The 11,891-nt window shown below is 36.7% G+C and overlaps 2 non-coding genes across 2 annotated transcripts; both read left to right on the forward strand.

The window, feature by feature from the left end:
* Positions 1 to 3,219: 3,219 nt before the first annotated feature.
* Positions 3,220 to 3,326, forward strand: LOC131174223 (small nucleolar RNA R71). The gene has a single exon (XR_009144471.1). It is a non-coding gene; the product is annotated as a small nucleolar RNA R71 (small nucleolar RNA).
* Positions 3,327 to 10,159: 6,833 nt separating this feature from the next.
* Positions 10,160 to 10,266, forward strand: LOC131174301 (small nucleolar RNA R71). Its single transcript, XR_009144549.1, has one exon. It is a non-coding gene; the product is annotated as a small nucleolar RNA R71 (small nucleolar RNA).
* Positions 10,267 to 11,891: the final 1,625 nt, after the last annotated feature.

Below are 11,891 nucleotides of genomic sequence, written 5' to 3' on the forward strand. Positions count from 1 at the left end.
ATCTGAACTTGTCCGTTGTAAATACCACTGCTAGGAATTCATTTTCTGTGGTGGCATAATTGATTTGCACATCATCTAATGTCTTGCTAGCATAATAAATAGTAGGGATTTTTTTATCCTTTCTTTTCCCGAGCACTGTTCCAACTGCAAAGTCGCTCGCGTCGCACATAACCTCGAATGGTAGCTTCCAATTCGGTGGCTGCATTATTGGTGCTGATATTAGGGTTTCTTTGATCCTGTTAAAGGAAATAAGGCAATTTTCATCAAAATCAAAGGGAACATCTTGACTTAACAAGTTAGTAAGTGGCTTAGCTATTCTGGAAAAGTCCTTGATAAATCTTCCGTAGAATCCTACATGTCCCAAAAAGCTTCGCACTCCCTTGACTGATGTTGGTGGTGGCATGTTTTCAATTATCTCAATTTTTGCCTTATCTACTTCAATTCCTCTCTTTGATATCAAATGTCCCAGAACTATGCCTTCCTTTATCATGAAGTGGCATTTTTCCCAATTTAGGACCAGGTTTGATTCTTCACATCTTTGCAACACCTTGGATAAATTAGCTAGGCAATCATCAAAAATAGTTCCATAGACGAAAAATCATCCATAAAAACTTCCATGATATCTTCAATATAATCAGAAAAGATAGCCATCAAGCATCTTTGAAAGGTAGCAGGGGCATTACAAAGACCAAAAGGCATTCTCTTATATGCAAATGTTCCATAGGGGCAAGTGAATGTTGTCTTTTCTTGGTCTTCTGGGTGAATAGGAATTTGAAAGAATCCTAAATACCCATCTAGGTAACAGAAATAAGAGTGTTTCACTAATCTTTCTAACATTTTATCAATGAAGGGGAGAGGGAAATGGTTTTTTCTGGTAGCACCATTTAATTTCATATAGTCTATGCACATTCGCCAACCAGCAACTATTCTAGTAGGGATTAGTTCATTGCTTGCATTTTGGATAACAGTTGTCCCACCTTTCTTAGGAACTACATGTACTGGACTAACCCATTTACTATCAGAGATTGGGTATATGATACCTGCATCTAATAGTTTTAAAATTTCTTTCTTGACTACTTCTTTCATGTTTGGGTTAAGTCTTCTTTGGTATTCGATTGTGGGTTTATTGTTTTCTTCCATGGGTATCCTATGCATGCAAATCGAAGGGTTGATTCCCTTCAGGTCTTCTATCTTATACCCTATGGCTTTGCTATGGATCCTAAGTTCTCTTAACAATTTTTCCTCTTCTAATTTAGATAGGCTAGCATTGATTATAATAGGATATTTAGAATTTGAGTCCAGAAATGCATTCCTTAGCAAGGAGGGGAGAGGTTTAAGCTCTACCTATTTGGCATTTTCTTGGAGCTTACCTTTAGTTTGTTCCTCCTTCAAATCCTCCATCTCGGAAGCGTTAGCTAATGGTAGGGGTGGATGAGCTGCTAATTGTTATGCATAGGCCGCTATTTATGTATTTTCATCATCCACTGTGTGGCTGTGCATAATACATGCGTCAAGAGGATCTTTAGGATGTGTCTTATGAAATTCCTTTTCAACATGTTCGTCAATTGTATCAACTTTAAACCATTTATTAGGTTCAAATTTGTGTTTCATTGTGTCGAACAAGTTGAATTCCACTTCTTCTCCTACTTTGAGAGTTAGTCACCCATTTTTGACATCTATGATAGCTCCAGTAGTTTCCAAGAATGGTCTTCCCAAGATGATAGGAATTTTAACATCTTCTTCCATCTTGAGGACAACAAAATCCACTGGAATGAAGAATTTACCCACTTTGATCAGAATGTTCTCCAGTATTCCTACAGGATATTTAACAGATCAATCATCCAATTGCAATGAGATTGTTGTTGGTTTCAGTTTCCCGATCTCTAGCTTTTTGCATATTGATAGAGGCATTAGACTGACGCTTGCTCCAAGATCACAGAGGGCCTTATCTATTTTCTTGTCACCAATGAGGCAAGGTATGGAGAAGCTTCCTGGATCTTTCAACTTTGGAGGTAGTTTGTTTTGCAGTATGGCACTGCATTCCTCTATTAGAGCTACTGTCCCATAGTCTTCTAGCTTTCTCTTCTTTGACAGAATTTCCTTAAGAAATTTGGCATAGGATGGCATCTGAGAAAGTGCTTCAGTGAAGGGGATATTGATGTAAAGCTTTTGTAAGACTTCCAAAAACTTCCCAAACTGCTTGTCCAATTTGGCTTTCTAAAATCTCTGAGGAAAAGGTAGGGAAGGCTGGTATGGTTGTGGTAATTTCTTTGTCTTCCTTGCTTCCTCTTCCTGATCTTTCTTAGCTTCTTCCTCCTTTTTCTCTGCTTGGCTTTAGATTTTTCTATGGTTTCCTCTGTTGGTTCTACCTCTGGTTGTACTAAAGTTCTCTCACTCCTCAGTGTAACTGCCTTACAATGCTCCCTTGGGTTCATTTCTGGTTGGCTAGGCAGTTTGCCAGCAGCCTTACTTGAAGAGCTTGCTTGCTAAGCGATCTGATTCTCTAGCATCTTATTGTGAGTAGCAAGTTTGTTCACTCTGGAAGCCAGCTATTTAATCAATTCAGTTTGTTGTTGTTGAGCTGCTAGGAACCCTTCCATCATGGTTTCCATAGCCATTTTTGGTTCAGGTTGTTGAGGTTAGAGAGGTAGTGATGATTGTGCAAAGTTTTGTCCTCTGTTCTGAAATCCAGGGGGTGCTAGTGGTTTGTACCCTTGTTGCTTGTTTATTGGCTGGTTCTGATGATTGGACCATGAGAAATTTGGGTGGTTCCTTCATCTAGGGTTGTAAGTATTTGAATATGGATTGTTTGACTACCTTTGGTTGAAGTTTCCTCCGTTATTCACATAGTTCATCTGTTCTGAGGAGGGTTCATTGAAATTGTTGTATTCTGAACTCACGTATCCTCCTCCATAGCTGTCTTCAGGTTGACTGTTTATACCTACTGCATTAGCTTGCATCTTTTCAAGTTTCCTTGTGAGCTGATCAAATTGAGCATTTATCATGCTTAGGACGTCTACTTCTAGTACCCCTGCAGTTTTCCTTACATTTCCTCTTTCATTTGACCACTCATAGTTATGGTTTGCCACCCTTTCTAGAAGTTCAAGTGCTTGTCGCACTATTTTCTCCATTAGATCACCTTTTGTAGTTGAATCAACTGTGCTCCTTGTAGAGGATAGTAACCCATTATAGAAGTTTTGCACTAATAGCCAATCTTCTATACCATGGTGTGGACATTCTCTTTGTAGGTCTTTATATCTTTCCCATGCATCATAGAGTGATTCTCCCTCCTTTTGTCTGAAGGTGTTGAGCTCAAGCCTTAGTTTTGTAGTCTTTACAGGTGGAAAATACCTTGCTAGAAAAGCTTGAGAGAGATTCTCCCAAGTAGTGAATGTTCCAGCTGGTTGAGAAAGTAACCATTTCCTTGCTCTGTCTCAAAGGGATAATGGGAATGCTCTGAGTCTTATTGCTTGATCAGACACTCCATTCATCTTAAATGTATCACATAGGGCAAGAAAGCATTGGAGGTGATAGTGTGGGTCTTCTGTAGGCAAACCTGCAAACTAAGTTTGTTGAATCATTTGGAGCCATACTGGTTTTAATTCAAAGTTGTTGGCTTCCACTGTGGGTCTATTGATACTGGGCTAAAATCCTTGGACAGATGGAGCTCTGTAATCTCTCAAGAGTGCATCATAGTGCATCATCATCATAGTGCATCATCAAATGGTCTTTTCTGGTAGCACTATTCAATTTCCTATAATCTATGCACATTTGCCAACCAGTGACTACTCTAGTAGGGATTAGTTCATTATTTGCATTTTGGATAACAGTTATCCCACCTTTCTTAGGAACTACATGTACTGGACTAACCAATTTACTATCAGAAATTGGGTATATGATACCTGCATCTAATAGTTTTAAAATTTCTTTCTTGACTGCTTCTTTTATGTTTGGGTTAAGTCTTCTTTGGTGTTCGATAGTGGGTTTACTGTTTTCTTCCATTGTAACACCCCTCACCCGACTACAGTATAGCCGAGCAAAGTGTGCTACATTCGGTGCCGGAGCACCCTATCTTATCTTACTTTATTCCTTTCATAATTTGATCTCATTATATTTTAATATTAATTATTTTTCGACGGAGAAACCAGCGGAGTTTCCCCTATTTTATTACCAGTTGACGTATTTTACTATTTACCTGTTTGAAAATTTCAATAATATCTTACAAATAAAATCTCATCAATTATTTTCATAACCATCTCATTCATATATCTCAATTTCATATTCATTTCCATGCATTATCTATATATTTCAAATCTGTCTTCGAATCCATACAATCTTATTCATGCTCAAATCACAGAAGTAAAATTTTCAAATTTCTTTAATTTACATAATTTCATAATTTACGTGATATATAAATTAATTACATATGAAAAAGCTAATTTATTAAATTACATTACATTTCTATTAATTACCTGCTCATGATCTACATTATAATACAATATCTAGCATTTTATACTAAATACAAAATATGATCTATATAGGCCCTATCTACATGCATTGCTGAGGAGGTGACAACCTTGAATACTCCAGCCACTTCTGCAGATCTGGACTCCAAAAATCTTAGTCAAAGTACCTGCGCGAGGAAACAAATCCATCGCGCTAAGCATTGCTACTTAGTGGTGCAATAATAGAACAAGAAAATAAAATATACAAATAAAGAAAGAACGAAGCATAATTTGAATATTTAAGAATCAATTTAATTTAATACAATGTGTCTAATATTAATTATCTTTTTGTTCTTATTTGTTTCGCTTTGAAAGCTTTAATTCTGAAATTCACAGGGATAATGTACAACATACAGAATTAATAAAAATACTTAGTTTATATTTATATGGCAATAGAAGGTACATTTAAAATATTTAGTTAAGTTATACCTATTTTTGCAACTCTTTTATCATTTTACTTAACAATTTTTATGTGGTTTGGATCATTTCATAATTATAACTAATTCTTTTGAAGTCTTATTAACTCATTTATTTGATTTCTAATATTTTTAATTACCAATAGTCTTAATTTATTTTAATAAATTACACTGCCCAAGTAATCTACGACAGGCTGACTAAACTGGATAACGGGTCGTTGGCTCTGGACACCGTGGTGCCTCGGGCCGTCATACCATGGGACGCAGAACGTCAACCACGTATGCAGTCAGTATGGCTAAAAAGCCATGATATCACATAATCGGGCATAAAAGCCATGAATACGGGCATAAGAGCCATGAATACGGGCATAAGAGCCATGAATATAGGCATAAAGCCTTTTGCAGTACTGCTAAAACAATACCCTATTGGCATACCAAACTATCCAATCTGACACACATGTCTAGGCAATACAAGGGCACATAATAACATTAAATATTAATATATTGTATTTTATGACTTTTTCATTATTTCATGATAAATTTCGATTATAATTCATACATTCATTTGATCATTTATATGATCACAATTCACATCAATTATCCTTTTATACCATTGTACTCAAAACATTTTTCTTTTCTCATTTATACATTCAAGAATCTACTCATGTAATTACAATTTTTATATTTCAAGTTGAGTTATTAATATGTTATGAATTCCATTTGTGATGGGCATATAAGCCCTAACTAATTATTCACATCAATTTGGTGACTTATTTTTCATGTTTCAAGTAATCCATAAATATTTCATGGATTTCAAATTTACGGCCTTAATTTCTTTTTAACAATTTTGACTAGGACGCATAGTCCACATTTGTCATACAATTCTAAGCAATTAAGCTTAGAATTGGTTCTAGGTCTTCATCTTAATTTACTAATCATTTTGATTACTATTCACCTTACTAGTCAACCAAAAATGTTGACCTTTTTATACTTAATGGATATATTAATTCTAATTACACCAAGATCCCACATTTTTAGTTTTACATTTGCTAGTATTAATTGCCAATTGCAATTTAAAGTCCCCTAGATGCATTTCTAATTTCAAATTTTGAATTTTCAAGTTTTGGTGTCACTATTCACCTTATTGGTCAACAAAAATGTTAACTTTTGGATAGAAAATAGGTACATTGGTTTTAACACACCCAACATACCACATTTTGCATTGAAAACTTGTTGGCATTAAGCATTAATACCATTTCTAAACTTAAACCAAGGGAAGCAGAATTTTCAGTTTTTGAAGCCTAACTTTACTATTCCATTAAGCACTGTTACAGTGGGAATTTGAGGAATTGGTAAACATAAAAGTTGTTTCTTATTTTGTCTAGTTGAATTTCTTTTTTTGAATCACTCTATTTGGAGTTTTGTAGCTCCAGATATGGTTCAAAAACCACAGCTGGCCGGATTGGAAAAACTGCAGAATTACCAAATCTACAGTACCATGAATAATGACTGTGACTGCCATTTGGGTTAGGTTCTGGTCATAATTTGGGGTAGGTTTCTTCATGAAAGTTGTTTATCTATGTCTTAACTTGTTGCTGTAAAAATTTCAGGTCAATTGACCATATCTACAGTGAGTTATGGCCAAATGAACAGTTACTATTCATTTGGTCATTTCTGCAGGTGCTGTTGCAGGGTATCCGGATTGGGGCCAACTTTTGGTCCACTTGCTTTGGTCTTTTGGGCATGGTTTCTTCAGCAAAAATGTGCCATTATAAGCCTAGTTTCATTTCCAATTGGCCAAACACAAATTGGACCTACACAGCCAAAGTTATGGCTGTCTAAATGGGCTGGAATCACAGCCTCATTGCTGCTGTCTCTAGGCAGCCTTCCCATTTCAATTTGCCATACATTAGCTCACTTCAAATTATGATTAACTTGCCTCAAATGGTCACTAATTGACCATTAGAATGTCCATTAATCATTTCATAAGCCAAGTCCAATTTTTCACTCCCAAAACCCTAATTTTCCCTTTCAATTCACCCATACACCTAGTTAAGCACTTTCATTCATTCTATATGTGTATATACACCTTAAACATAATCTCTAATTCATTTTAAGTCCATTAAAACCATCAAAAATACTCCATCATTGTTCCTTCCTTAGGGCTGCCGAAATTCATGGTGGACATACACATATATTTGGTTCATTTAATTCACAAATTCTTACTCAATTCAAGTCACTAACATGGAAATAAAGAGCTTAAGGTGTATAAGTGCACTAACCTCTTGTAGGGCAGAATTTTCCAAGCTCAAACTTCACTTTCCTTCCTTTTCTAGGCTGCCAAACACTTCCCCAAGAGGTATGGACAAGTTTTAATGAAAGGTGTCTAGGGTTTTATAGTGGAAATTCATGGGAAAATGGAAGTGATGCAAGAAATTTTTATGGAGGGCTATGGAAGAGAGGTCACGTTTTGAGGAAGAAGAAGAAGAAGAAGATGACCAGAATTTTTGGTCCATTGTGTATCTTTTAAATGTTTTAAGAATGCTTGTTAACTTGTGATTGGTTGGGAGTAAGTGAGTGACATCATGTGATGTCATTATCTTTAATTTTCTTTATTTTCTTTTCTTTTCTTTTCTACTAACTTCAAATTAATTTTTCATCAACATTAATTCATATTTTATGTCATAATAATTATTTACTCAACTGGACAAGTTGGCCAAAAATCATCTCTGAAGGCGAAATGACCAAAATGCCCTCCGTTTGGCTTAACGGGTCAAAACTGTCTGTACCGATTGAAAAATTTTTCTAAATATTTTCTTGGCATTCTAATGCCATAGGAACCTCAATGACCCTTCTCTGGAGTCCCAAGAATTATTTTATGAATTTTTCCCCAGGTCTAGGGCTCCTCGTTGCGAGAACCGCAACTTCCCTCTGGTTACCCATCGCTTGGGCACCGGCTCGTTTAACTTGATTGTATTTTATTTCTAAAATTTTTCCTAAATTTTTCTTATTAATGTTTGAGTAAATTATGGTTCCTGACTTTAGTTTAAATATTTTTCCGGACGTTCTAGCTGTCCGGACCGACACCGGTCACCAGAACAGTAGAATGTACGGAGTTACTACCGGGAGGGTGTTACATCCATGGGTATCCTATGCATGCAAATTGAAGGGTTGATTCCCTTCAGGTCTTCTATTTTATACCCTATGGCTATGTTATGGATCCTAAGTTCTCTTAACAATTTTTTCTCTTCTAACTTAGACAGCCTAGCATTGATTATAACAGGATATTTAGAATTTGAGTCTAGAAATGCATACCTTAGTGAGGAGGGGAGAGGTTTAAGCTCTACCTGTTTGGTGTTTTCCTGGAGCTTACCTTTGGTTTCTTCCTCCTTCAACTTCTCCATCTTGGAAGCCTTAGCTAAGGGTAGGGGTGGATGAGCTACTAACTGTTGTGCACAGGCTGTTATTTCTATATTTTCATCATCCACTGTGTGACTGTGCATAATACACGCTTCAAGAGGATCTTTAGAATGTGTCCTATGAAATTCCTTTTCAACTTATTTGTCAATTATGTCAACCTTGAAGCATTCATCAGGTTCAAATTTATGTTTCATTGTGTCGAATAAGTTGAACTCCACTTTTTCTTCTCCTACCTTGAGGGTTAGTCGCCCATTTTTGACGTCTATGATGGCTCCGACAGTTTCCAAGAATGGTCTTCCTAAGATGATAGGAATTTGAATATCTTCCATCTCAAGGACAACAAAGTCTACTGGAATGAAGAATTTTCCCACTTTGATAGGGATGTTCTCAAGTATGCCTATAGGATATTTAACAGATCGATCAGCCAATTGCAATGAGATTGTCGTGGGCTTCAGTTCTCCGATCTCTAGCTTTTTGCATATTGATAAAGGCATTAAACTGACGCTTGCCCCAAGATCGCAGAGGGCCTTGTCTATTTTCTTGTTACCACTGAGGCAGGGTATGGAGAAGCTTCCTGGATCATTCAACTTTGGAGGCAGTTTGTTTTGCAGTATAGCACTGCATTCCTCTGTTAGAGCTACTGTTCCATAGTCTTCTAGCTTTCTTTTCTTTGACAGAATTTTCTTAAGAAATTTGGCATAGGATGGCATCTAAAAAAGTGCTTCAGTGAAGAGGATGTTGATATAAAGTTTCTATAAAACTTTCAAAAACTTCCCAAATTGCTTGTCCAATTTGGCTTTCTAAAATCTCTGAGGAAAAGGTAGGGGAGGCTGGTACAGCTCTGGTAATTTCTTTGCCTTCCTTGCTTCCTCTTCCTTATCTTTCTTAGCTTCTTCCTCCTTTTTCTCTGCTTAGCCTTTAGATTTTTCTATGGTTTCCTTTATCGGTTCTACCTTTGGTTGTACTAGAGTTCTCCCACTCCTCAGTGTAACTATCTTACAATGCTCCCTTGGGTTCATTTCTGGTTGGCTAGGTAATTTGCCAGCAGCCTTCCTTTAAGAACTTGATTGCTCAGCAACTTGATTGCTCAGCGATTTGATTCTCTAGCATCTTATTATGAGTAGCAAGTTGGTCCATTCTGGAAGTCAGCTGTTTAATCAATTCATTTTGTTATTGTTGAGCTGCTAGGAATCCTTCCATCATGGTTTCCATGGTCATCTTCAGTTCAGGTTGTTGAGGTTGGACAGGTAGTGATGGCTATGCAAAGTTTTGACCTCTGTTCTGAAATCCAGGGGGTGCTGGTGGTTTGTACCCTTATTGCTTGTTTATTGGCTAGTTCTGCTGATTGGACCATAAGAAATTTGGGTGGTTCCTCCATCCAGGGTTGTAAGTATTTGAATATGGATTGTTGGGCTGCCTCTGGTTGAAGTTTCCTCCATATTCACATAGTTCATCTGTTATGTGGAGGGTTCATTGAAATTGCTGTATTCTGAACTCATGTATCCTCCTCCATAGCTGTCCTCATGTTGATTGTTTGTACCAACTGTGTTGGCTTGAATTTTTTCAAGTCACTTTATGAGCTGATCAAATTGAGCATTTATCATGCTTAAGGCGTCTACTTCCAGGACCCTTGCAGTTCTCATTGCATTTCCTCTTTCATTTGACCACTCATAATTATGGTATGCAACCCTTTTTAGAAGTTTAAATGCTTGTGTCATTGTTTTCTCCATTAGATCACCTTCTGCAGCTGAATCAACTATGCTCCTTGTAGAGGGTAGTAAACCATTATAGAAATTTTGCACTAATAGCCAATCCTCTATGCCATGGTGTGGACATTCCCTCTGCAGGTCTTTATATCTTTCCCATGCGTCATTGAGTGATTCTCCTTCCTTTTGTCTGAAGATGTTGAGCTCAAGCCTTAGTTTTGCAGTCTTTGCAGGTGGAAAATACCTTGCTAGAAAAGCTTGAGAGAGGTTTTCCCAAGTGGTGAACGTTTCAGCCGGTTGAGAAAGTAACCACTTCCTTGCTCTGTCCCGAAGAGAGAATGGGAATGCTCTGAGTCTTATTGCTTGATCAGACACTCCATTCATCTTGAATGTGTCACATAGGGCAAGAAAGCACTGGAGGTGATAATGTGGGTCTTCTGTTGGTGAACCTGCAAACTAGGTTTGTTGAATCATTTGGAGCCATACTAGTTTTAATTCAAAGTTGTTGGCTTCCACTGTGGGTCTAGTGACACTGAGCTGAAATCCTTGGACAGATGTAGCTCCATAATCTCTCAAGAGTCTTGGTCTATCATTATTATTGGCCATGGTTGGAATTTCAAGATCTCCTTGACTATGCTCTTGATATTTCCTTTCCCTCCTGATGGCTCTCAGTGTTTTGTCTATCTCCGGATCACAGTCCAAAATTTCTTCTTCTGGCCTTGTTCTTGTTATATACCAGATCGGGCACCTGAGAGAAAAGAAGAGAAATACAACCAGTAAAATAAAATTAGATAATAAATATAATTGCCTAAATCAGCTAAATTGCCTATCGCTTGATATTACCAAAGCCAAAAATCCCCGGCAACGATGCCAAAAACTTATTTCGCTGGTTTTACAACCGCAAGTGCACGGATCACTAACAAGTAATAAAGTAATTAGTAGAGTATCATTTCCATGAGGAATTTCATTAGTAAGTACCAATCTACACAGTAATTTTGACTGTCTAGGCTATCAAATACTTAGGGAATGAAGTTTGTTAACCTTAAACACTAGAATGGTAAACTTAAAACGAAATGATTTATTTGAAACAATTTTGGAATTAAGATTTCACACTTGAATCTTGCTAGGGATGTTATCTCATTTATTTACTAAATTGAGGATCATTTTCCTTGATGGAAATCAGTCCTAAGTTATCCTAAATCCTTTCTCAAGGCACCTAGGGTGTATTCTAATTAACTCAAACCCAACTTTCATGGTGATCAAATTAATTAAAATCCTTTAAGATCTTTGACCAATTTTGAAGTTCCACAAAGGTATCAGCCTATTTCTATGTCAGAATTCCTAGGTTCAAGATCTTGATTTTCTAATATTAATCTTCACCTTTCAGTCCTTCAATTAACATCTACAATCATGGCTAAGTGGGTACCAGCACATAGCATGCATTAAGATCACAAGAAATTAAATCAAGGAACGAATCTCAAATCTAATAAATAAAACTTAGTGTTCATCCATAATAATAATTACAAGCATTACTCTCCCAAATCTAGAATAAGAAAACTACTCACTCATAGTGAGTTCAGCAAACATCATGATAAAAGGTAAAAACAGTAAAAAGAAAATCATGTAGAAGAAATAAAACAATAAAAGTCTATCTAGGGAGATGAAATGAAAGAACTAAAGAGAGTTTGCAGCTTTGATCTTAAAGAGCTTCAGCTAGAAAACTCCTTTTGGTACTGATGTTTCTTTCCTCGAGACGGCTAGAGAGAGTGCAAAGTGTGGATTTCTCTCCTTCAAAACTCCTCAAAAGTGCTGTCAAAAGATAAAAGAGAGCCTTTGTTTTTCTG

The sequence above is a fragment of the Hevea brasiliensis genome, chromosome 15, assembly GCF_030052815.1.
Source record: "Hevea brasiliensis isolate MT/VB/25A 57/8 chromosome 15, ASM3005281v1, whole genome shotgun sequence".
Classification (NCBI taxonomy): Eukaryota; Viridiplantae; Streptophyta; class Magnoliopsida; order Malpighiales; family Euphorbiaceae; genus Hevea; species Hevea brasiliensis.